Source organism: Vigna angularis, chromosome 7 (assembly GCF_016808095.1).
Source record: "Vigna angularis cultivar LongXiaoDou No.4 chromosome 7, ASM1680809v1, whole genome shotgun sequence".
Lineage (NCBI taxonomy): Eukaryota > Viridiplantae > Streptophyta > Magnoliopsida > Fabales > Fabaceae > Vigna > Vigna angularis.
In genome coordinates, this window is record NC_068976.1 from 30,720,165 (window position 1) to 30,746,014 (window position 25,850).

The window sequence follows — 25,850 nt, forward strand, 5'->3', positions numbered from 1 at the left end:
TAGAAGAGAAGGCTTCTAAAGCTCGTAGGATGCTTGGGCTCCCTTTTCTGGGGCCCTCAGCGCAGGAGTCTCGTATTCACGCCTGAGCGCCCTTTTTGGGGCGCTGAGCGCCAATCTTCCTGTAACTTTTCACGCTTTGGCGCCCTTCCTGGGGCGCTAAGCGCCATTCTCTCGCAAGCTCGCCTGGGCGCCCTACGTAGACCTATGATCCATGATCCAATTCAGCCCTATTTAAGGATTTGCTCGACCTAGAGAGAGTATCTTTTGACAGAATTGAAACAAACTCAGATTTTCTTCAACTCTCTAGAGGCAGAAGTAGATGCGGAAGCTCTCCTCTTTAGTTTTTAGGGTTTATCTTTCATTCTCATTCCATTGTTCATCTAGTTTCCCCATGACAAGGGGAAACTAAATTCAAGTTATTGTTTGGGGATGATGTAAACTTGTGAACTCTCATGTATTTGAATTGATTCCAATTTATTTATGCTTCTTTCATCAATTTATTTATTCTTCTTTTCTCTATGCTTGTTATGTTTAAGTCATTCATGACATGATTATTGGTTTTCGTGATATGGACACATACAGGGAAACCTAGATCTGGAGAATTGCTCCCAAAAGAAATATTTCCCAGGGATGGGGATAGGAGGTTTGGTTGTCTTAAGCTTCTAATCGTAATGCATAATTAATGATTAGGGATGCAAGGGATTGTGGTCTAGTAATTAAGGATAGACTTTCTTCACCGAGGGATCGCATTTTAAGTACTTTAGAAAGTGACATTAACAATTGAATGAAGAAGATGAATTCTTATATGCATGAGAGTAAACTAGGTGAAATCTAAGCCCCAACAACATACGTATCTCATAATTACAATATCATTCATTCACCTTTGTGTTTTTCTTCAATTGATCAAAAGTGCATTCATATTTACTTTCTTGTTTTTGCATTCAAAATTATAAATTGTTCTTAAATGTCTTAATTAGTTAAGAAATCACATGACTGTTTAGTGACGTGAGTCTCTTGGGAAACGATACTTGGTCTTACCAATTATTATTACTTGATACGATTCGGTACACTTGCCGAGGTCTTAACAAGTTTTTTGGCACCGTTGTCGGGGATTTGTGGTTTAAACTATACTTTTGTGTAATCATTAACTAATTAGACTTTATCTTTAATTTTATCTTTTTATCTTTTATTTCTTTAATTTTATCTTTTTTTATCTGTTAGTGCTAATTGGGTGCTCTAGTGTTTTGTTCTCTAGTGTATGCAGGGTACAATTCGAACTAGAAGCACAAAAGTCTCTAAACCTCTTCTTGTAGGACTGGACAACAGTAGAAGAAAAAGGAGAAACAGAAACTCTAGAGAACTTCTCCCTTCTCTTGAGACATTTTTACAGCCTTCACCTCAAATTTCTGACCAGGAAACTTATAATATGGCTGAAGAGCATAATGGTAGACGTACCCTGGCAGATTATGCAACAGTCATTGGCCCTCATCATTTTAATAGCATTGCAAGGCCAAGAGTTATTGTTGCAAACATGGAGATGAAGCCTGCTTTGATTCAATTGGTGAAAAGCAACCAATTCAATGGATTATCACATGAAAATCTGTATGAGCATCTGACCACATTCAATGAGATATCCAATACTGTAAAGATCAATGGCGTGCCAGATGAAGCTATTAGATTGAGCTTGTTTTCTTTCTCTTTGGGAAGATATGCTAAGATGTGGTTGAACTCTTTTCCAAAGAACAATTTCACTGAGTGGGAAGTCGTGGTTGCAAAGTTGCACAAAATAAAATCATTACTCAACAGTTGGAGAATTTGACAAAGACACTTGCTCAGTTTCCAAAGGAGATGAAGAACGTTTCACAGGTTCATCAACAACTCTGTGAATTGTATGGTGGTGACCATATCAATGGTCAATGTTATTTTCAAGTGGAGGCTGATGGAAACCAATTCCCAGCTGGAAACGAGTAGGAAGAGGTTCCAGACCAGAGGAAACCAGTACTGAATAATGGTGCAGCGGATGGATGAAATGATGCAGTGTTTGAGGTGTTTTAATGGAGGAAAGGTGTATGGGTGAAGCCTCACAGCTCAGAGGGCCTTCCTACAGAGGAAGGAAGCTTGAGGAAAGGAGAAGAAGTAGTAATTCAAAGGTGACTTAAGAGCACAAAAGCTGGAAAACCAATTCTGCAGCATATCATTAAGCTCAAAAGTGAATCAATACAAGGAAAAGGCCCTCTTATTTATAGGTGAAGAGGAGCCTAATTTCTAATTCTAATTCCCTCCTAAATTCAAATGATTCAGATTTATTTTGATCAAGCAAAGTCCATGCCTCTTTCCAGCTCATCCAGCAAGGTGTGTGCTTCCTTCCACATCAGCCAATTCACGTGGAAAATGCTGGTGCATGCCGTAAGCACCTCCTTTGCTTTTTGGCTCCTTTGCTTGGTTCTTCTTGGATGGCTCAATCATAGTCTCCAAGATTTATTAATTCCTACAAAACAAAATATAAGTGCTTTAGTTAAGAGAAGAAGGATTTTTATAAGTAACCTTCCATAGAAGTAAAATGTTAGATGATCCTTCTTCTTCTTGAATCTTCCTAGCCATTGCTCTAGTAAGAGGTCCAATGTGATTTCTTGATGATTTTCCATCAGACCCTCCCTCTTGAAAAAGATCTGTCCTCAGATCTGCTTCATCCTGTTGATCATCTCCTGTGAAAGGAATTAAATCGCAGATGTTAAAAGTAGGACTGACACCATAACTTTCAGGAAGGTCTAATATATATGCATTATCATTTATCTTTTTGACCACCTTGAATGGACCATCTCCTCTTGGACTAAGTTTGGATTTCCTTTGAGAGGGAAATCTTTCCTTTCTCAAATGAAGCCAAACTAGGTCTCCTTTTTCAAAAACTATTTTCTTTCTCCCTTTGTTGTTGTATTCTGCATATTTTTGAGTTTGTTTTTCAATTTGGATTTTAACTTTCTCATGTAACTTCTTGATAAACTCCGCTTTAGAAGCACCTTCTTTATGAAGAAAAGAAGATGATTCTGGAAGAGGTAGTAAATCAAGAGGTGTGATAGGGTTAAAACCATAAACAACCTCAAAAGGAGAAAGATTAGTAGTCTTGTGGACTACTCTATTATAAGCAAATTCAATATGAGGTAGATGTTCATCCCAAGATTTGTTATTTCCTCTTAATATTACCCTTAATAATGTAGATAAAGATCTATTTACTACTTCAGTTTGCCCATCAGTTTGTGGGTGACATGTAGTAGAAAATAGAAGTTTAGTTCCAAGCTTTTCCCATAAAGTTTTCCAAAAATGGCTTAGAAACTTCACATCTCTATCAGACACTATAGTTTTGGGTAAGCCATGCAATCTCACTATTTCTTTAAAGAAGAGTCTAGAGATATAGCTAGCATCATCTACTTTGTGGCAGGGTATAAAATGAGCCATTTTACTAAAACGATCTACTACCACAAATATAGAATCATACCCCCTTTGAGTTCTTGGCAATCCTAAGACAAAGTCCATGCTTATGTCCTCCCAAGGGGTATTAGCTATAGGAAGAGGTGTATAGAGTCCATGAGGCATAATTTTGGACTTAGCTTGTAAACAAGCTATACATTTAGAACAATGCCTTTGAACATCTATTTTCATGTGTGGCCAATAAAATTTACTTTTCAAAATGTTTAGAGTTTTATCAACTCCATGATGGCCCATGAGTCCTCCTCCATGACTCTCTTTGATAAGAACTTTTCTAATGGATCCTTGGGGTATACAAAGTTTTCCTTTATTAAAAAGATACCCCTCAGAAAGATAGAATCCATCAAAAGGCTTCTTAAGACATGATGAATAAGTGGATGCAAATGTTTCATTATTTTCATATAACTCTTTTATGTCATCAAATCCTAATATTTGGGATCCTAGGGTTACTAATAATGCATGTCTTCTAGATAAAGCATCCGCAACAACATTAGTACTCCCCTTTTTGTGTTTGATGACATAGGGAAATTGCTCAAGATATTCCACCCACTTTGCATGTCTTTTGTTTAGCTTTGCTTGCCCTTTAATGTACTTGAGAGATTCATGGTCAGTGTGTATGATGAATTCTCTAGTTACCAAGTAATGCTCCCAAGTTTTTAAAGCTCTAATGAGGGCATACAACTCTTTGTCATAGGTAGGATAGTTTAAGGTAGGCCCCCTAAGTTTTTCACTAAAGTAAGCTACGGGATGTCCTCCTTGTATTAAAACAGCTCCTATTCCTACCCCAGATGCATCACATTCTAGTTCAAAGGCTTTGGAAAAATTAGGCAAAACTAGAATAGGTGCATGTGTTAACTTGTGTTTCAAAGTCTCAAAAGACAACTCTTGCTTATCACCCCAAATAAAAGGCATATCTTTCTTGACTAGCTCATTTAAAGGAGCAGCTATGGTGGAGAAATCTTTCACAAATCTCCTATAAAAACTTGCTAACCCATGAAAACTTCTCACCTCTCCTACATTTTTAGGGGTTGGTCATTCTTGTATAGCCTTGATCTTCTCTGGATCAACATGTACACCTTCTTTTCCCACTTTGAATCCAAGGAAAATCAAACTTTCTTGACAAAAAGTACATTTGTCAAAGTTGGCAAAGAGATGATGTTCTCTAAGAAGAAGCAAGACTTTTCTGACATGGTTAAGATGTTCTTGAAGGCCTTGACTATAGATTAAGATATCATCAAAGTAGACCACTACAAATCTGCCTATGCATTCCTTAAGCACATGATTCATTAATCTCATGAATGTACTTGGAGCATTGGTCAAGCCAAAGGGCATGACTAACCATTCATACAAACCAAACTTGGTCTTGAAAACAGTTTTCCATTCATCTCCTTCATGAATTCTTATTTGATGGTATCCACTTTTAAGATCAATTTTGGTGAAGAGATTTGCTCCATGTAATTCATCCAACATGTCATCTAGCCTAGGAATGAGATGCCTATACTTGACAGTTATGTTGTTGATGGCCCTACAATCTGTACACATTCTCCAAGACCCATCCTTTTTAGGGACCAACAACACAGGCACAACACAGGGACTTAAACTCTTTTGGATCCACCCTTTGTTCAACAAGTCATTAACTTGTTTCTCTATTTCTTTTGTTTCCATAGGGTTGGTTCTATAGGCTGGCCTATTAGGTAGGCTTGCCCCAGGCACCAAATCTATTTGATGTTCTATTCCCCTTAAAGGTGGTAATCCACTTGGTACCTCTTTGGGAAATATATCATCAAATTCCTTTAAAAGTTTTTGCAACCCCTTTGGTAGAAAACCAAGTTCATGAGTGATTGAAACAAATGCCTCTTTGCAATAAAGAAGGAAATGAGGTTGTCCAAGAAAAAGATTTTTGGAAATATTCAAGGTTTGAGGTTGGACAACTTCATGGGCTGAGGCATGGGTTACCAAATTCTTTCTTTCTTTCTTATTTTCTTTTTTCTTTTCTCCATCCAACTTCTTCTTAAGAATTATTTGGTCCTCTCTTACTTGTGAAGGTGTAAGAGGACACAAAATAATTTTCTTTCCCTTGTGTTGAATGGTGATTTTGTTGGTGACTCCATCATGTAAAGCTTGTTTATCATATTGCCAAGGTCTTCCAAGTAATATGTGCCCAACTTCCATTGGTACTATATCACAAACAATTTGATCTTCATATTTGCCAATGGAAATAGGTACACTTACTTGTTCTTTAACTACTATTCCATCATCCTCTTTGATCCATTGAAGTTTGTAAGGTTTAGGATGAGGAGTAGTTGTTAAGCCAAGCTTCTCTACCATTCTAGAACTACAACAGTTGCAACAAGAGCCACTATCCACTATCATTGAACATGTCTTTTCTAAAACTTTGCATCTTGTGTGGAATAGGTTCTCTCTTTGTGACTGTTCTAATTCTACATGTTTACTTTCCAGGAGTCTCCTTACCATAAGTAAGTCACCATCACAAGGTAAAGCTTCTTCTTCTTCAGAAGTGGATGTCTCAGACTCACTATATGAAGAACCCTCACTTTCACTCTCATGCTCAAGGATGTAAGTTGACTTTCTATTGCAGCACTCAGATGCATAGTGCCCTTTTTCCCCACATCTAAAGCACTTAGTCTCCTTACTCTTATGATCTCTTGAAGGTTCTTTGACTTTTTCTTTTCCTCTCTCTCTCTCTCTGTCTTCATATCTTGGCTTGGTTTGACTACCCTCCCTCTTATACTCTTTCTTATGGTAAGAACTATGAGGGTAATCTTTCTTGGTGGAGCTTTTCCTCTTTAGTTGTTGCTCAACCCTCACACAAAGTTGGACTAACTCATTGAGATCATTGTAGGGTATAAGTTCAACCCTATCTCTTATGTCATAGTTAAGTCCACTTTGAAACCTAGCTATTGTTATCCTAGGTTCTTCTCTTATCCCAGCTCTCAACATGAGTAACTCCATTTTTTGTCTATATTCCTCAACACTCATGTTCCTTTGTTGGAGTTTATGGAGTTTATCCATTATCTCCCTATCATAGTAGGCTGGTACATGCCTCCTCCTCAAGGCAGCTCTCATTTCATTCCAATACCTAATGGGAGGTAAGTGTCTTAGCCTATGGTCCTTGACTAAGGCTGTCCACCAAATTAAGGCATAACCTTGAAAGCTTAGAGAAGCCATGGTGACTCTCCTTTCATCATCTATTTGGTGGCACTCAAACAATTGCTCAACTTTCATTTCCCACTCTAGGTATTCTTCTACATCATCTTTTCCATGGAAGGAAGGAAGATCAATCTTAGGCTCTCTTGGGTAATGCTCTCTAACTCTATGTTGTCTTCTAGGAGGCATTTGGTAGTGGTCATCATTGTGATGACTACTATTTTGCTCAATTTCACTTGGAGAAGATGATGATTCTTCTCTTCTCCTATGGGAAGACCTCTCTTTCTTTTTATCTTGATTAATCAAAAGTTGACTAATCATATCTTTGAGCTCACTAATCTCTTTATCCCTTTGTTCAAATCTTTGCTCAAATTCTTCCCTTAAAGACATTTCACTATTGGGTTTCAAACTTCCTTGCACACTTGATTGACTCATTCTTGTCAAAGAAACAAAGGTTTTCACAAAGTTTTCAAAATATTTGACAAGTAATGAGTGAAAAGATTTTCACAAGCTTTCTTTGTTTTTGGTGAAAATTTTCTAAAGAGATTCTAGAGGCAAAAGATGTTTCTAAGTAGCTCCCAGGAAGAAGAGGTGAGTCACAAATGGACAAGCTTAGAAACCAAGTTCTTCCTTAGCCAGAGTTTCCTTAGAGTTATCCTTTACCTTAGTTTCTAAGTAGAAATTCTTCAAATTCTTTTCAAATGTTATGAAATGAACCTAAACCAAAGAAAGGTTGACTAAATGCTATGCAATCCTATATACCACGGAGACTTAAAAACAAACAAAAAGATTAAGCAAGAAATTAAAGAAAGCAATAAAGATGCAAGAATGTAAATGTTAGACGGCCCTAAGTGAAAGTGCAAGTGACACTTGGAGCCCCTTGACACACTTCCACACTAAGAAAACGAAATTGCACTATTACAATGTTTAAATGTGATCTTGGAATTGCTTCAAGAGCATTTTCCCAATTCACTTAGCCAAGAAATGAAAATCAACTTTAAACAGCAAAGGTTCCGTGATATGTGGTGTAAACAAACTTAAAAGAAGGCCTAAAACTAATGTAAGCTTCACTCTCTTGCTGCTGCAGATTGCTACTCCAAAACAGGTTGCACTTCAAGCTTTTCTGGTGTATTTTTAGCTGCTGGAACAACAGAGTTACAGCTGCTCAAAAGCTCCCTTTTTGTTCCCACTTCAGCCCCCTTTTCACTTCCTAATATGGTGCCTCAGTAGGGAAAGGTTTCTGCTTCTGGATGCCTCACAATAGTTACCACAACACCTCAAGATTCCACTCAAAACACACCAAACAGAATTAGCAAACTGCACCAGAATTTCAAACCAGATTTTTGAATGTTTGACAATTTGGAAGCCAAGAATGGGAAAATCAAATGGGAACAGGGATGGAATAACAGAAAGCACTCAAAAGGAACCTAATAATGGTACTAGAACAGATTAAGAAAGCAACAAAAACAGAAATAGCAGATCACAAACTCATCCAGACCAAACTGTTTGATATTTTACCAAAGTGTTTGTTAAAATGCCCCAATGACAACCATATTTTGTGTTTTGGGGTTTTTAACTGCCAAAAACTGGATTGCACGATTCAACAGGCTTTTTAACACTTGTTCTGACTTATTTTGATCATTTATTTTCAATTTAAAATAATGAACCAGCTCTTACTACAATCCAGAAATGAATTTGAACAAGAATGACCAAAACAGTTGTTGGAAAATGATTTCTGCACCAGAAAAAGTGGATTGAAATGGTGGTTTTAAACCCAAAATTGATTGGAAGTGATTCAACAGTTCAATTGATGCATCAAACAACTTTGTATCATCATTTTAAAGATGTTTAAACATTGAAACAGCTAGAAAACAGATTGCAATGTGAATTCACTGGTGCACTTCCATTTTAAAGGCAATTTTAAGGTTTAAAAAGGCCAATCTGCATATAGGCTAAAAAATGACCAAATGAACAGTGCAAACAACTTTGGAATGACAATTTAAACTTGCTCAAATGTTGTAAATGCACAGAAATAGCAAGATTCAACAATTCACCCTTGCTATAGCCTATTTATGCAGCAAATTCCCACCAAAACTGCACCAGATTTAAGAACCTTGTGGATATAAGGCTAGACAGCACACACAAAGACTCCAGAGAATGTTATTACACTGAACTAAGCTAGAATTAAAGTGCTTAGTATGAATAAACTCAGACTGGACTAAGCAAAGAATGGTAGCACGGTGAAAAGCTAGAACAGAAAAAGAAACAAACTGGACAGCAAAGGCTACTGGTTTTTAAGGCAACCAAGCTATGCTAGATGCATTTCCTTGCTTTTAATGGTCTGCCACACCTTTAGCCACTTCCAATAACAGCAAACAAATTTTTGCCAAGCAGCAGAATCAAATAAAATCAGCTAAAACAGATTTCAAATTTTAAAACCAGATTTGAATTTCTTGAGCAGATTTGAAACCAGAATTAGTTTCTAGTGCTTTTGCTTCTATCACCAAGGCTAGAACATGTTCTCATTGCCTTATTTGGTTGATTTAAAACTTTTCCAGCACTCTAAACTCAAATAAACCAAAATGAAACCCAGCAGAACAGAAAACCAAAGTGAAACAGAATTAAAACTGCAAATATGGACTGCACAAGACTAAAACATAACTGGAATTGAAAAATAAAGCTGGAAGAGACATAAACAAGAATGATTCACCGTTTAAAATGAGTAACAAACATGTATGAATACTGGAAACACAAATAATGCAACAGGAAACACGAAATCAATAACTGTAAAAGCACAAAACAGAAACAAAATTACTCAAAACAGAAACTGGAAAAGCTGAAACAGAGAGCACAATAGAATGTAGAAATGGAGTGCAAAGATGGAGGAATAGCGTAGCTCTTGGTGCGTGGATGACCTAAGCTCATGATACCACTTGATGGAAACCAATTCCCAGCTAGAAACGAGTAGGAAGAGGTTCCAGACCAGAGGAAACCAGTACTGAATAATGGTGCAGCGGATGGATGAAATGATGCAGTGTTTGAGGTGTTTTAATGGAGGAAAGGTGTATGGGTGAAGCCTCACAGCTCAGAGCGCCTTCCTACAGAGGAAGGAAGCTTGAGGAAAGGAGAAGAAGTAGTAATTCAAAGGTGACTTAAGAGCACAAAAGCTGGAAAACCAATTCTGCAGCATATCATTAAGCTCAAAAGTGAATCAATACAAGGAAAAGGCCCTCTTATTTATAGGTGAAGAGGAGCCTAATTTCTAATTCTAATTCCCTCCTAAATTCAAATGATTCAGATTTATTTTGATCAAGCAAAGTCCATGCCTCTTTCCAGCTCATCCAGCAAGGTGTGTGCTTCCTTCCACATCAGCCAATTCACGTGGAAAATGTTGGTGCATGCCGTAAGCACCTCCTTTGCTTTTTGGCTCCTTTGCTTGGTTCTTCTTGGATGGCTCAATCATAGTCTCCAAGATTTATTAATTCCTACAAAACAAAATATAAGTGCTTTAGTTAAGAGAAGAAGGATTTTTATAAGTAACCTTCCATAGAAGTAAAATGTTAGATGATCCTTCTTCTTCTTGAATCTTCCTAGCCATTGCTCTAGTAAGAGGTCCAATGTGATTTCTTGATGATTTTCCATCAGAGGTCCTAGAAGATGTCAATTTTATAGGCAATCAATTTCAAAATCAATTCCAATACCGCCAAGGGAACTTCAACCAAGGATGGAAACCTCACCCAAGCTTGGGTCAAGGTCAAAATGGACAAGTTGGACAAGCATGACAAGTTAATAAACCACAACACCAACCATCACTATGGCAACAAGTATCTGCATTAAATGAGAGATCAACAAAGCTAGAAGACATTCTTCAACAATTTATGCAGGTGACTATCTCCAACCATAAAAGCACTGAAGCTGCAATTAGAAATTTGGAGATACAGGTTGGCCAATTGGCTAAGAAGTTGGAGGATAGGCCTGATAAGAGTTTTGGGGCTAATACTGAGGTTAACCCTAAGGAAGAGTGTAAAGCTATTGTGAGTATACATGATGAGAGGGTTGATGAGAAAAGAGAGAGAGTTGAGTTAGATAAGAGAGAAGAAAAAGAAGAGAGAAAAGGTGAGATTGAGAGAAAAGAGAAAGAAAAGAAGAGAGGAGAGAAAAAATTTGATGAAAAAATACTTCCCACAATAAAAGGTGAATAAAGGTAAGCAGGAAATTTTTTCTTTCAGGCAGGGCATGGATGAAACATTAGGTCAAGCATGTGACTGATTTAAAGGCCTGGTAAGAAAGACGCCTACTCATGGTTTTGATGAACCTACAGTAGTCATTCTATTCCTTGGAGGTCTAAGCTCACAAACTAAATTGATGCTAGATGCCTCAGCTGGAGGTAATATCAAGTACAAGAATCCATAGGAAGCCTATGAGTTGATTGAAAATATGGCTACAAATGATAATGAGATGCATAGTGAAAGAACTCAACTTCAACAAAAAGGAGTTCTATAATTACAATCTCAAGATGCTCTAGAAAATTGAAAAAGTTCTTCCTTATCCTAAGGAGAGTGATAAAATAGAGAAAGAGAGACAATATGAGTGCTTTAAAGATATCTTCAGGCAATTGGAGATTACTATACGTTTGGTCGAAGCACTGTAGTACTTTCTTGCTTATGCAAAGCACATGACGGAATTCCTCACGAAAAAGAGATATTTAGATGAGGAGACTATGGATGAAACGGGGATTGCAGTGTTATTGTGAAGAAACCACTTCCTCCAAAAGTGAAAGATCCAGGAAGTTTTACTATTCCTTGCGTCATTGGGAAGGAGAATATAAGGAAAGCTTTAATTGATTTAGGGTCAAGCATTAATTTGATGCCCTTATCTATGCTCGAAAGGATTGGTGATCTTGAAGTCAGGCCAACAAAGGTGACTTTGCTTATGGCGGATGGGTCTTCAAAGAAACCTTATGGTGTAGCGGAAGATGTTGTGGTTTGTATAGACAAACTTAAATTCCTGGTGGAGTTTGTAGTGATGGAGATGGAGGAAGATTAAAAGATCCCAATTATTCTTAGAAGGTCGTTTATGAAAACAACAAAAGTAATCATCAATATAGATGATGGGATGATAGTGCTTCAAGACCAAGAGGAAAAGGTGAGCTTTAATGTCTTCAAAGCTGAGCAGCGGATTCAAGAGAAGGAGGCTACTCATAAAGCTACATGTGAGGATGCACTAGTGATTAGCCCTAGCTGCCAAGCCGGTCATCAAAGGTAAAAATTGTTTCTTATCACAGGTTAGGGAAAAAGAAAAGGATGATAAAGGAAGGATGGTTCATGATGACTTGATGGATGCACAATTCAAACTTGGCACACCGATAAGATTCAAGAACAAGTTGTGGGTTGTGAAAGATTTCAAAGAGAATGGAGTGATAGAAATTGAAGCTCCATATTCAAGAAGAGTCAAGAAGGTGGACCGGAAGCAATTGATGATTTGGTGTGATGAAAGCAAGAAGAACACCAACACTAAAGATGGAATTTGAGCTTTATTGGGTCAAGCTAATGACGTTAAAAGAGCGCTTACTAGGAGGCACCCCAGTGATTTGAGAATATTAATTTCTTTAATTTTTTTATTTTGGTGATGTAATTTAAAAACTTTGGAACATTGATTTATTTTGTTATGAGACTTCACGGTATAACATCTACTGATGGATGCTAGGTGGAAGAATATCTACTGAAGGATGCTGGAGGATTCATGGGTCAGGCTCGTGACGCTAAACAAGCGCTACCTGGGAGGCAACTCAGTTGATTGAAAATGTCTGTGTGTTTGTTGTGGTTTTGTTCTAGTTACATTATCCCTTTTTAGCCAATGCATGATTTTAGCCCAATAAAAGAGAGCATAATGTGTTCTATACTTTATACCTTTAACCTTGAACATGATATGAAAACCCTTTTTGAAAATCTTTACCTTGAGTTAAGTTGAGAACAATTTTCTGGTATTGATAAAGGTTCAAGTTTGGGGTTGTTGGGAAGTCTGAAAAGGGAAAATGAAAAGCATTGAGCTAAGTGTTGAGCAAATGAAAAGCAAAGAAAAAGAAAAGAAAAGAAAGAAAAAGAAAAGCTCAATGCAAGGCAAAGTTAGGAATAAGTAAGAATGGTTGTGAGGAAAGTATGAATGACTCTCTTAACTCAAGGATTTTGTGATCCAGAAAAACCAATTTTCTGCTTAGCCCAGTCACATTATAAGCCATAGAAAAGTCCTTGTGATGATGCTTGCTTGTGAGTGTGTTTAATTGTGGTTAAATGAAAGGCAAAGTTTACTCATGTGACATTGTGATAGTAGAGTGAATGAGTGACCTCTATATACACATGTATGTTTGAGTGAAACACTTTATCTGGTGAGGAATGATTCCATGAGCACATGATTACATCTATGCTTAGTTAACTGATCATTCATGAGAATAGCATCTGTTGGATATTATGTGATATGTGAACACCATAATGAGTTATTTTGAATCAAGGCATGTGTGCAACTTGACTGAATTCTGTTTAATGAGCTGATTTAAGTAATTACTTGTCTTGAAAGAAAGAGTTTTTGAATAAGTTGAACCATTGTATTGATTGATGGAACACTGAGTTACATCTTCTTTTCTTGAGGACAAGCAAAGTTCTAAGTTTGGGGTTGTGATAACGGTTGAAAAACCGTTATTTTTATACTTAATTTTGACATTAAAAACATCCTTTATGACTTAAAAACTAGCTTGAAATCATGGTTTTGCTTAAGTTGTGGAACTAAGAGAGTTGAATTGGTTTTATGCTTGTTTTTCCTTGATTTAACAGGAATTAAGATGAATTGGATGAAGAAGTTGAAGTAGTAAGGAGTTGCACTCAGTAAAGGAAGGAAAATTGCACAAAAGAAGAATCGCAGCCACCGCTGAGCGCCATTTCACCGCTGAGCGCCAAGCTTACTGTTGAGTTCTCTGTCTAACTGATGAGTGCATATTTATGCCCACATTTATGCTTTAAAATTAAATTTTTGATGAAATTCATGTGCTTGAATGATTGATTTAAAGAGGATTTGTGATGATTTGATATATTGGGTTTGGAATTAAAAGGGACTTAAAAAGTGATTTTAATTGCATAAATTATTCTTGGAAATTCTTACGTTTATTTGTGCAGCTGAAATTATAAGTTCTATTGGTCCAAATGGCAATTCAAGGCCCAAAATCAGGTTTTATTTGGAAAATAATGTACATATGGGCCAAATAGACAGACTTTACCATTGCACATCCTTAAATCCCTACATACACTCCTATTTCTGAAACAGGCCAACAACCAAGCCCAAACACTAAGCCTTTTCTACTACACCTCCCTAAGTTTCCTACTCCTAACCCTCCAAAGCAAAACTCCACCAGATTCTGTCACGTATCTAAATCCTCCACAAACAGATCTAACCATTAAGAAGCTACCACGTCATTAATCCTCTGCACACCAAATAGATCAACCACATACTGCCACATCACCCCCCTCTACCACAGCATAATCTTCTCCCCAGAAACCCTAATTCCCAATCCAAACCCTAGCCACCTATAGGGTCGTCTGCCGCTGTCGTGCATCCTCCCCGCCGGCCAACTTCTTCTTTCTCGCAAGCTCCCCTAGCGCCACCAACCTCCATCGCGAGCAACATCATCGTTCTTCCATGGCCGCCACATCCATCATCTTCACCACAGCACCACCACAAACAGCATCCGCGTCACCTTCATCGTCCATCACCACCATGACCGCCGCGACACCACGTTTCTCGCGAGGGCCTCCACCAGATTGTGAGTTTGTCCAGTCTCGAACCTCCATTCATCTCCTCCATCGTCGCCAGACCACCATCCATACTTTTCGCATCGCCGCCGTGAAAAGCCAAAAATGAAACCCAGTCGCGCCACCATCACCGGATCTGAAACCGCAAAACTGCCGCTCCCTACCATCGACACGCACCTGCAAATAGGAAACTCAGAAAAGTCCCAATTGCGAATCCCTTTCTTCTTCCTCGCAAGTTTCGCGAAGCCGTGGCATCATCTTCATTCCACCTGCATCAGGAAACAAGAACCATGGATGAACGAATTCAGAAGCAAGTCGTGGCTCCATCAGGAGTTCTTGCCCACTACGGTACGGGAGAAGCAGCAAGATTTTGTCAACTGAATATTCAGAGTCCAAGCCCAATCAAGCCCTATATAAAGAGACCTAGGGGAGGCAGAAAAAGTGACTTGACTTGACTTCATTCATTCATTCACCACTTCTCTCTTTTCTTTCATCTTGTATTCAACTCCATTCATGGAGAGCTAAGCATCTAGGGCTATCACTAGTGCAGAATTGGCCTTTAATGTCACCCCATAGACGTCCGTCCACAAAAGCCCCAACGTAAATAATTGACCGGTGACATATCCGTAAATAAGTGAAACTGTAGACGTTCGTGGTGGAAGGGGTCGGACGTCTATAATATTATAGACGTCCGGGCCCCTACCACGAACGTCTAAGAGGCTAGAACAATCAACTCTTCAACTCCCTCTGTCAGCCCTTAAACGTCCGTTGTGAAGGGGGTCGAACGTCTATAATATTATAGACGTCTGTCCCCCCATATTGGACGTTTAGGGTGCTGACAGGGTGGTTGAAGAATTAATTGTCTTCAGCCCCTTAGACGTCTGTGGTGGAAGAATTAATTGTCTTTCTTGAATTTTTCTTGAAACCAATGAATCTTTCTTGAATTTTGCAGCGCTTCAAGAGTACATTGCCTATACCAGAGGACACAATTAGACAAATAAGGCAGGAGTAGACCGCTTATCTTCTGCAAAGATGGAGTTAGGAATAGTTTTATTTGTTGTTGAACATTGCTTAGTTTTAGTTTAAGTTTTATCTTGATAGTTTTGGTAGTGGATTATATTTTACATTAAGTAGAACTTTGTTTATATGTAACGCATATATATATTATTGCAAAATTGTTCTGGGACAATTTTCTGCTTTTCAAGTGTGGTTTTATTGCAAAAATAAATTAATTTTTAAAAACAAACGCCAGTAGACGTCGGTTAGTGCACTGTCAGGCATGTGGTCGTCGAGTGATATACCTCGGACGTGTGTATAGACGTCGGGGGGAGGAGAAGACGGACGTCTGTATAGACGTCCGCGGGGGCACATTGGACATCTATATGAACGTCCGAGGGTGTACACCGGACGTCTGCATAGGCGTCAGGCCTGACACATCGGACGTCTATACACACATCAGATGTGGACCCCCCGATGTTTGAGTAATGTCACCCACAAAGACGTCGGGGGAAGGTCGGACGTCTAAAAGCCAAAAGAACGGACGTCTAAAGCCCTTTCTACACTAGTGTATTATGCTGTAATTTCATTATGGATTCTGAGGTTGGATTCAGTTAATGCAATTGTTTATTTTGATTATTGATTTAAGTTGTTCTCTCTTTCTGTCTTTTATCTCTCTATCAAATTAAAAGCAAAGATTTTTGCATCATAATGTGTTTGAATCTACATGCATATTGATTATATGAGTTCTAGGGTTTCTAGGTTTAATTGAGAATCTACTTCGATTTAATTTAGGAACTTTCATATGATTAAATGGTTTTTACTATCAATTGAGAATGTACTTTGATTGGTAGTAATAATTTCAACTATAATCAATTGAGAATTTACTTTGATTGATTAGCTTTTAACTTGGTTAGGAGATTTAAGAATAGACATGCTTAAACACAATAGAATTTGATTGAGAATGTACTTTGGTTGAATTTATTGTGAATAATCTAGAAAGGTTTTGCATTTGATATAGAATTTACTTTGGTTAATTACATGATCGCCCTCAAATTAATTAAGAATGTACTTTCATTAATTTGAAACTTAAATTATAATCAATTGAACAATTATCTGTGAATAACCGATGATGAATCTATCTTGGAAAAGCAGTGGAATTAGCCTATTTCATCGTAACTGTTTCTTATTTGTTCTTTAAACATTCTCCAAACATTATTTTTATTCTTGAACATTGCATTGCATTCATAAGATTCAAATATTAAAAGGAAATTTCGTATTCGTTGGGAGACGACTTAGGGTTACTTTAACCCTATCTACTTTCTTGAATACTACTTGGCAATACTGAAGTTGCCTTGAAAAGTATTATTAATTTGATAGCTTCAACGACAGCGTATCAAATTTTGCTGGGGAATATGGTTAGTATTTTGAATATTTTGATTCTTATTTTTATTTTTATTTTATTTATCTTTATTTTTTTAACGCACATACATTTAATTTAGTTTGAGTTATTTTGTAGTCTTTAGTCATTCTTGTTTTAGCAAAAATCTTTGTTCTTGTTTTAATTAAGAATTTCTCTTGAGAAATACTTAGGCTAGTTTGAATACACTCTGGCTAGGAAAGACTTGGTACTTAAATTGTCCATTGTGACGCACCTCTCCCTCCTGGGAGTGGACCCAACAAGTCTTTCTTATCTCTTATTTGAAATCTTTCTCTAAAGCAAGAACAAAAGAAAAAGAGAAGTAACAGAGAAACAACTTCCAGCAGATTGCGTAGTGCATGACCAGAGCTAACCCGGGAGAATTTTATCAAATTAACCCGGAAGTCGAAAGGAATTTACGTAAGCTGCGGAGAAGATTGAAATTTGGGTTTTCTCCTAAGGGAACACTTCCTACATCTGAAGTCATACCACCTTCATTATCTTCCATCACAAACATACCATCCAATCCTTTACTTGATCCTAACCCAAACAATATGGCACAAAGAACCATCAGACAGTTAGCCACCTCCCACAATACAGTTATCCCAAGTAACATTGAATACCCTAATGAGGAGTGGGAGTTGAGACCTGACCTGTTAAATGCCTTACCAAAGTTCAATGGGTTATCAAGGGAGAATCCACACAAGCACTTGAGACAACTTCACGTGTTTTGTGAAAATTTTAGATCTCCCAGGATCACAATAGAGAGCCTTAAAATGAGAGCTTTTCCATTTACTCTTCAAGGAGCAGCTCAAGATTGGTGGTATTATCTCTCTGCACGTATTACAAATTGGGAAACTATTGAAAGACTCTTTCTTGAGAAGTATTTTCCTACATCTAGATTATCAGCTATCCGCAGAGAAATTCAAAATATAAGGCAGAGAGATAAAGAGAATCTTAGTGGATATTGGGAAAGATTCAAGAAACTATGTTCTTCATGCCCTCAACTCCAAATGGAAGATTTTATTCTAAGCTTTTATGAAGGCTTAAGTCCTATTGATAGGTCATGGGTAGATGCTGCAAGCGAAGGATCTTTCTTAGACAGGTCACCAGAAGATGGTATAGATCTAATAGAACGAAAGGCAGTAGACAATCAACAGTATGGCACAAAAGAAAATTCAGTTACTTTGCTGAAGGGAGTGCATGAAATTGAAAATGGTGCAGTTGATGGGAAGAAGATAGATGAAAGATTAAATAAGCTAGAAAGTAAACTTGATCAGATTGCAAGCTTGTTTAAAACCTCAACTCCACAAATTGCTAAGAAGTGTGGAATTTGCATTTCAACTGACCATTATACTGATGAATGTCCTAGCTTGGTGGAAACCACTATGGAAAACCCATCTCAAGCTTTTGCTGCAAACATGATTGGAGGAAATAGACCATACTAGAATTATCATGATTCATTCTCTAATAGGTATCAACAGAACAAATAACCTTATGTTCCACCTCAACAAAGGCAGCAACCGCAACCTGAAATGTCAATGCAAGATTTCATGAAGACAATAATTGAGCAAAATTCAAAAATCAAGAAATCAATTATAGAGTTGACTTAGAGGGTAGAAAATTAGAGGCTAAGGAGTCAAATAAACTACCTGCACAAATAGTGATCAACCCGCAAAATGTAAGTGCTATTACTTTGAGAATGGGTAAGCAAGTAGAAGGCCCTGAAGGAGCCCAAGACGATGAAGATAAGGAGAAAGAAGGAGCACAAATTGATGACAATGGAGGACCAAGTGAACCATCACCAGAGACTATCACTGATAAATCCAGGTTAGTATCTTCTACCTCTTCTTTTAAACATTCTTCTTCATCTTATTCTCCACCTCCTCCATATCCAAATCGGTTGTAGCCGAGAAACAAAAAAATGGAGGAAGTAGACCAAGAGATCTTAAATACTTTCAAAAAGGTGGAGATCAACATTCCCTTGCTAGATGTTGTTAAGCAAATCCCTAAATACGCCAAGTTTTTGAAAGAAATTTGCACAAATAGAAGGCATTTTAGGGATAATGAGGTTGTGAATTTGGGAAGAAATGTGTCAAGCTTGATTAAGAAGCATATTGAAATACCGCGAAAATGCAAGGATCTAGGTATGTTTTTTGTTCCATATGTTATTAGAAATTCAAAGTTTGACAATGCCATGCTAGATTTAGGGGCTTCCATAAATGTAATGCCTTTATCAGTGTTTACTTCTCTATCTTTGGGACCTCTTAAGACTACTAGTGTGGTCATTCAACTGGCCAACCGTAGCATAGTTAACCCTGCAGGTGTGCTTCAGGACGTCCTTGTCCGAATAGACAAGTTAATTTTTCCTGCAGATTTCTATATCTTGGACATAAAGGATGATGAAGGAATCAGTCCAACAACAATTATCTTGGGAAGAACTTTCATGATGACAGCACGAACCAAGATAGATGTGCATGCAGGATCATTGATAATCAAGATAGGAGACGAGAAGGTGCGGTTTAACGTGTTGGAAGCTGGGAAGCACCCGATTAAAGATCATTATTTTTTTTGTATTGACTTATCAAGTTATGTTGTAAACAATTTTTCTTTTTCAAATATGTCGTGCCTAATTTTGGACGAAAACAGAAACTGTAAAGCAGGTGATATTGAGGACGCAGTATTAATATGATACCTCTATGGCGTCCGAGTGTGATGTTGAGATTACCTTAGACAGTAAAATATTGCCATTTGTGGTACAACCACCCATTTTGGAGTTGAAACCTTTACCATCCCATTTGAAATATGTTTATCTTGAGAGGGATGGGAAACTCCCTGTTATTATATCTGCATTGCTTACTGATGAGTAGGAAAAATAGCTATTACAGGTTATCAAAGATCACAAGAAAGCAATAAGCTGGACTTTAGCAGATATTCCTGGTATTAGTCCTTCTTTTTGCTTGCATAGAATACTTTTGGAGGAGGATGCTAAACCAGTGAGACAAACTCAAGGAAGACTGAATCCTCAACTGATGGGGGTTGTAAAGAAAAAGGACACCAAGTTGCTACAAACAGGTCTTATATATTCAAATTCTAACAACACTTGGGTGGACTTTATACATGTGGTTCCCAAGAAATATGGAATCACAATGGTCAAGAACGAGAAGGACAAGTTGACTCCTATTCAAGACAAAAGTGGGTCACATAATTTAGTAGTTGACCATCTTAGTAGGATTGAAAAGGGAAAAGATAACTTCCTATCCAGGATGACTTTTCCAATGAAGTACTACTAGCATTCCTTCCACCATGAAGGAGGTAAGTTCCCTCATACTTTTTCTTTTCATTATATATATAAGGCATACATTGAGGACAATGCATAGTTTAAGGGTGGGGGTGTGGGGAAACAATTAACTTTGTTCCCTATTTTGTTTGTTTTTTTTAAATAAATATTTACATTGGATTTGAGAGTTTGAATCCGTAACTGGGATGATCATGAATTCAAGAGAAAAAAAATGAGTCGTGTTGATATGAGTGGATTACTTTTATGATTTGTTGATTGAGTTGACTTGAGAATTTCCTGATTAAATCTTTTGTGAAAGAAATTTAAAACCATGTGAGAGTGTGCTTAATGTTAAGGATGGACCACCATGTCCCATACCTATTTTTCTTTTGTGATTTGCCCATGTTTCGTTGATACTGTAATAGTTAGCTTGATTCTATGTTGTGCAACTAAGGTGAATATGCATGATTTGATATGATTGAGGCATTTCTTGTTTTAGCTACTTGGCCAAATAAATTTGTCCTAACATAATCCATTGGAAACCCTTTGAGCCTTAAAAGTTGGAGTTTAAACAAAAAAAAAGTTGGAGTTTAAAAAAAAAAGAAATGTAAATCTTCCTTAAAAGATCAAGAAATAGATTTATTTTTGAAGTATCATTACTCTTTCTATATCAATTTCAAAAGCTCAAAAATTCCAAGAAACTTTCCTACCTTTGCCTTGGCCTCAATACAACCTTTAAAAAGCCCTCATGATAAATAATTGCATGTTTTCTGAAGTATGTGAATGATAGAGTCTTGCTAAATACTAAAGGTGCCTACTTACATGGGTATTTTGAGTGTAAACACAAGCCAAAAACACTTGAGAGAATTGGAGAGAAATAGATACATGTTGACTTGAGTGTTGTCTTTCATATTTGATTTTCTTGGGAATTCAAAAAGGTTAACTCATGTGTGAAGAATAGAGTGATTTCATTTGCATGTCCATGACAAAGTAATGCCTAAATGATTTATTTATGTCTGGTGCTGCTCATTCTTTGATCAAAATGCAAATATGGAATAAAATGACCCAGAACAAAGTTTTGAAATTAATCAATTTTTCTCAGGAGTGCAAAAGGATAAGTGTGGGGGTGTGATGAGTGCATGTTAATGCCCACATTTATGCTTTAAAATTAAATTTTTGATGAAATTCATGTGCTTGAATGATTGATTTAAAGAGGATTTGTGATGATTTGATATATTGTGGTTGGAATTAAAAGGGACTTAAAAAGTGATTTTAATTGCATAAATTATTCTTGGAAATTCTTACGTTTATTTGTGCAGCTGAAATTATAAGTTCTATTGGTCCAAATGGCAAATCAAGGCCCAAAAAAAGGTTTTATTTGGAAAATAATGTACAGATGGGCCAAATATACAGACTTTACCCTTGCACCTCCTAAAATCCCAACATACACTCCTATTTCTGAAACAGGCCAACAACCAAGCCCAAACACTAAGCCTTTTCTACTACACCTCCCTAAGTTTCCTACTCCTACCACTCTTGAGCTAAACTCCACCAGATTCTGCCACGTATCCAAATCCTCCACACACAGATCTAACCATTAAGAAATTGCCACGTCATTAATCCTCTGCACACCAAATAGACCAACCACATACTGCCACATCACCCCCCTCTGCCACATCATAATCTTCTCCCCAGAAACCCTAATTCCCAATCCAAACCCTAGCCACCTATAGGGTCGTCTGCCGCTGCCGCGCATCCTCACCGCCGGCCAACTTCTTCTTTCTCACAAGCTCCCCTAGCGCCACCAACCTCCACCGCGAGCAACATCATCGTTCTTCCATGGCCGCCACCATCCATCATCTTCACCACAACACCACCACGAATGGCATCTGCGTCACCTTCATCGTTCATCACCACCATGACCGCCGCAACACCACGCTTCTCGTGAGGGCCTCCACCAGATTACGAGTTCGTCCAGTCTCGAACCTCCATTTATCTCATCCATCGTCTCCAGACCACCATCCATCATTTTCGCATCGCTGCCGTGAAAAGCCACCTGCAATTTGAAACCAGAAAAAGCCAAAAATGAAACCCAGTCGCGCCACCATCACCGGATCTGAAACCGCGAACCGCCGCTCCCTACCATCGACACGCACCTGCAAACAGCAAACCCATAAACGTCCCAATTGCGAATACCTTTCTTCTTCCTCGTGAGTTTCGCGAAGCCGTGGCATCATCTCCATTCCACCTGCATCAGGAAACAGGAACCGTGGATGAACCAATTCAGAAGCAAGTTGCGGCTCCATTAGAGAGCAATCTGCTCTCGAGTTCTTGCCCACTACGGTACAGGAGAAGCAGCAAGGTGTTTTCCAATTCGCAGACGCAGGAACGGGGGAAGCAGCGCAAGCTACTTCGCGACGCGGCACAGAGAAAGCTCCTTTCCCCCAATCTGCAAAACCCTAATTTTGGGTGGAAAGGGAGCGGACATGTGGAAGCACCTCATTGCCCGCGTCTCCCCTCAGTCAAAGCTAGTCAACAAGTTTCCTCTGGTAAAAAATGGTCAAACAGGGACCTTTATGCAATTTTGGAGAATTCTGAAAGGGCTAAAGTGCAGATAGAAGAAATTTTGGGGCTTATGTGTAATTTTGGAAAATTTAGAAAAGCTAAAAGATAAAATCAGTTGTTGAAATAATTTAATTTGGGAATATCAACAGAAAATATCTTCCAAATAATATTATAATTATCTAAATCTTTTAGTTATTTGGAAGATATAAGATAAAAGAATATGTCAACTGAATATTGAGAGTCCAAGCCCAATCAAGCCCTATATAAAGAGACCTAGGGGAGGCAGAAAAAGTGACTTGACTTGACTTCATTCATTCATTCACCACTTCTCTCTTTTCTTACATCTTGTATTCAACTCCATTCATGGAGAGCTAAGCATCTAGGGCTATTCTGCTGTAATTTCATTATGGATTCTGAGGTTAGATTGAGTTAATGCAATTGTTTATTTTGATTATTGATTTTAGTTGTTCTCTCTTTCTGTCTTTTATCTCTCTATCATATTAAAAGCAAAGATTTTTGCATCATAATGTGTTTGAATCTACATGCATATTGATTATATGAGTTCTAGGGTTTCTAGGTTTAATTGACAATCTACTTTGATTTAATTTAGGAACTTTCATATGATTAAATGGTTTTTACTATCAATTGAGAATGTATTTTGATTGGTAGTAATAATTTCAACTATAATCAATTAAGAATTTACTTTGATTGATTAGCTTTTAACTTGGTTAGGAGATTTAAGAATAGACATGATTAAACACAATAGAATTTGATTGAGAATGTACTTTGGTTGAATTTATTGTGAATAATCTAGAAAGGTTTTGCATTTGATTGAGAATTTGCTTTGGTTAATTGCATGATCGCCCTCAAATTAATTAAGAATGTACTTTAATTAATTTGAAACTTAAACTATAATCAATTGAACAATTATCTGTGAATAATCGATGATGAATCTATCTTGGAAAAGCAATGGAATTAGCCTATTTCATCGTAACTATTTCTTATTTGTTCTTTAAACATTCTCCAAACATTATTTTTATTCTTGAATATTGCATTGCATTCATAAGATTCAAATATTAAAAGGCAATTTCGTATTCGTTGGGAGACGACTCAGGGTTACTTTAACCCTATCTACTTTCTTGAATACTACTTGGCAATACTGAAGTTGCCTTGAAAAGTGTATTAATTTGATAGCTTCAACTACAGCGTATCACTAACGCTTAAGCGCCATCGCTGAGGGCTAATCCAAGTATCGCAGTCACCGCTGAGCGGCATTTCTACCTCTGGGCGCCAGAGTCTATTATTAAGTTCATTTTTTCATGCTTGGGCGCCATCGTTGAGCATCATTCTGAGTGTCGCACTTACCACTGAGCGTTGTCTACTTGGGCCTAGGCCAAATTTCTGTAGTTTTAATAAACTATATAAGGGTTTAGTCGACCTAGGGTTCATATCTTTGGACAGAAAGAGGCGAAATTACACTCCTTTCACCCCTCGGAGGCAAATTTAGGATGTGGAAGCTCCGATCTTCAACTTTTAGAGTTCTGTGTTTCATTATTTTCATCTAGTTTCACCATGTCTATGGTGAACTAAACCTCCATTGTTGTTGGGGAGACGATGTAATCCTTTGAAACTCTCATGTATTGAATTGATTCTTGATTATATATGCTTTACTTCATTAATTGTTAGGGTTTTTCCTCTATGCTCTATGCATGCTTTATTTAACTCATTCAATTGCATGATCATTGGTGTTATTAATATGGACACATATAGGTAAATCTAGAACTGGAGAAATTCTCCTGAAAGCAATATTACCTAGACATAGAAAAAGGAGGATCGGTTGCCTTTAAGCTTCTATGCAAATGTAATGCATGATTAATTGCTAGGGAGACAAGACATTGTGAACTAGTAATTAGGATTAGGCTTTCTTCACCGAGACATCGAGTTTAAGGTAAATTAGAAAGTGAGATTAACATTAATGAAGAAGATGAATTCATAAATACACGAGAGTGGATAGGATAAGTCGGAAACCCCAACAACATAATCATTCCATATTTTACATTAATCACCTTTGCATCCTTCAATCCAATTGATCAACGCTTGCATTCATGTTTATTTTCAGCAATATAAACACAATGATTTCGTTTACAAGTCTTATTTAATCAAGAAATCACATAATTGTTTAGGTCGTGAGTCTCTTGGAAAACGATACTTGGTCTTACCATTTATTATTACTTGATACGATTCAATACACTTGCCGAAGTGTTAACAGTCTCGTACTAGCAATCGTTCTTTGTAGTGCTCGATCTCGTACTAGCGATTGTTCTTGGTAGTGTTCGGTCTCGTACTAGTGCTCATTCTTATTAGTGCTCGGTTTTGTACTAACGCTCATTCTTGGTAGTGCTTGGTCATGTACTAGCAATTATGCTAGTGTTAGCGCTCGGTCTTGTACTAGTAGTTATGCTAGTGTTAGCGTTCGATCGTATCCTTTGGGGTTGTGAGAAATTGTTCGGTCTCCAATGTTCACAAGATTTTTCAGTCTTATGGGTGTCTATATAATTGTGCATGATATGCTATGATAATTGATAAGGATTTTTGTTTTCAAGTAATGTGAAAGAGTTCTAAGGAGGAATGGCTCGTGGATGGTGTTAAATGATAAAGTATGAATGTGGGTATCGTATTAAGCTGGTGTTTATCCTGATATTTTATGATTACTCATTCTCAAGTAGATAGGAGTAACTCATGTGTGAGAATGGCAGGAGGTCCTTTAACCTTGTGGGGTAGCTTGATGAGGGTCTTGTTGTTTCACCACCACAAGTGCAAAAACACCTGTAGCTACACATTCATACAATCCGGATGGTCAAGTAATAGTGTTGGTATATACATGAATTGTGGTGTTCATTTTGTATACGATTGCTTGTATTGGGTGTTGGCATGAGGTAGCATTCGGTCTCGCATGGTTTGAACTTGTATGAAATGTATAGTTGTGTTTATAATTAAATTACATTAGCTTACCCTACTTTTCCTGTCTTGTCTTATGTTTTTCGTTCGTTCGTATTTCTTTTTCAATGATCATCCTGCGGAAGTGAGCAGAAGGCAATGAGTGTTCGGTGGAACAAGCATTGGAAGGCAAGGATCTTGC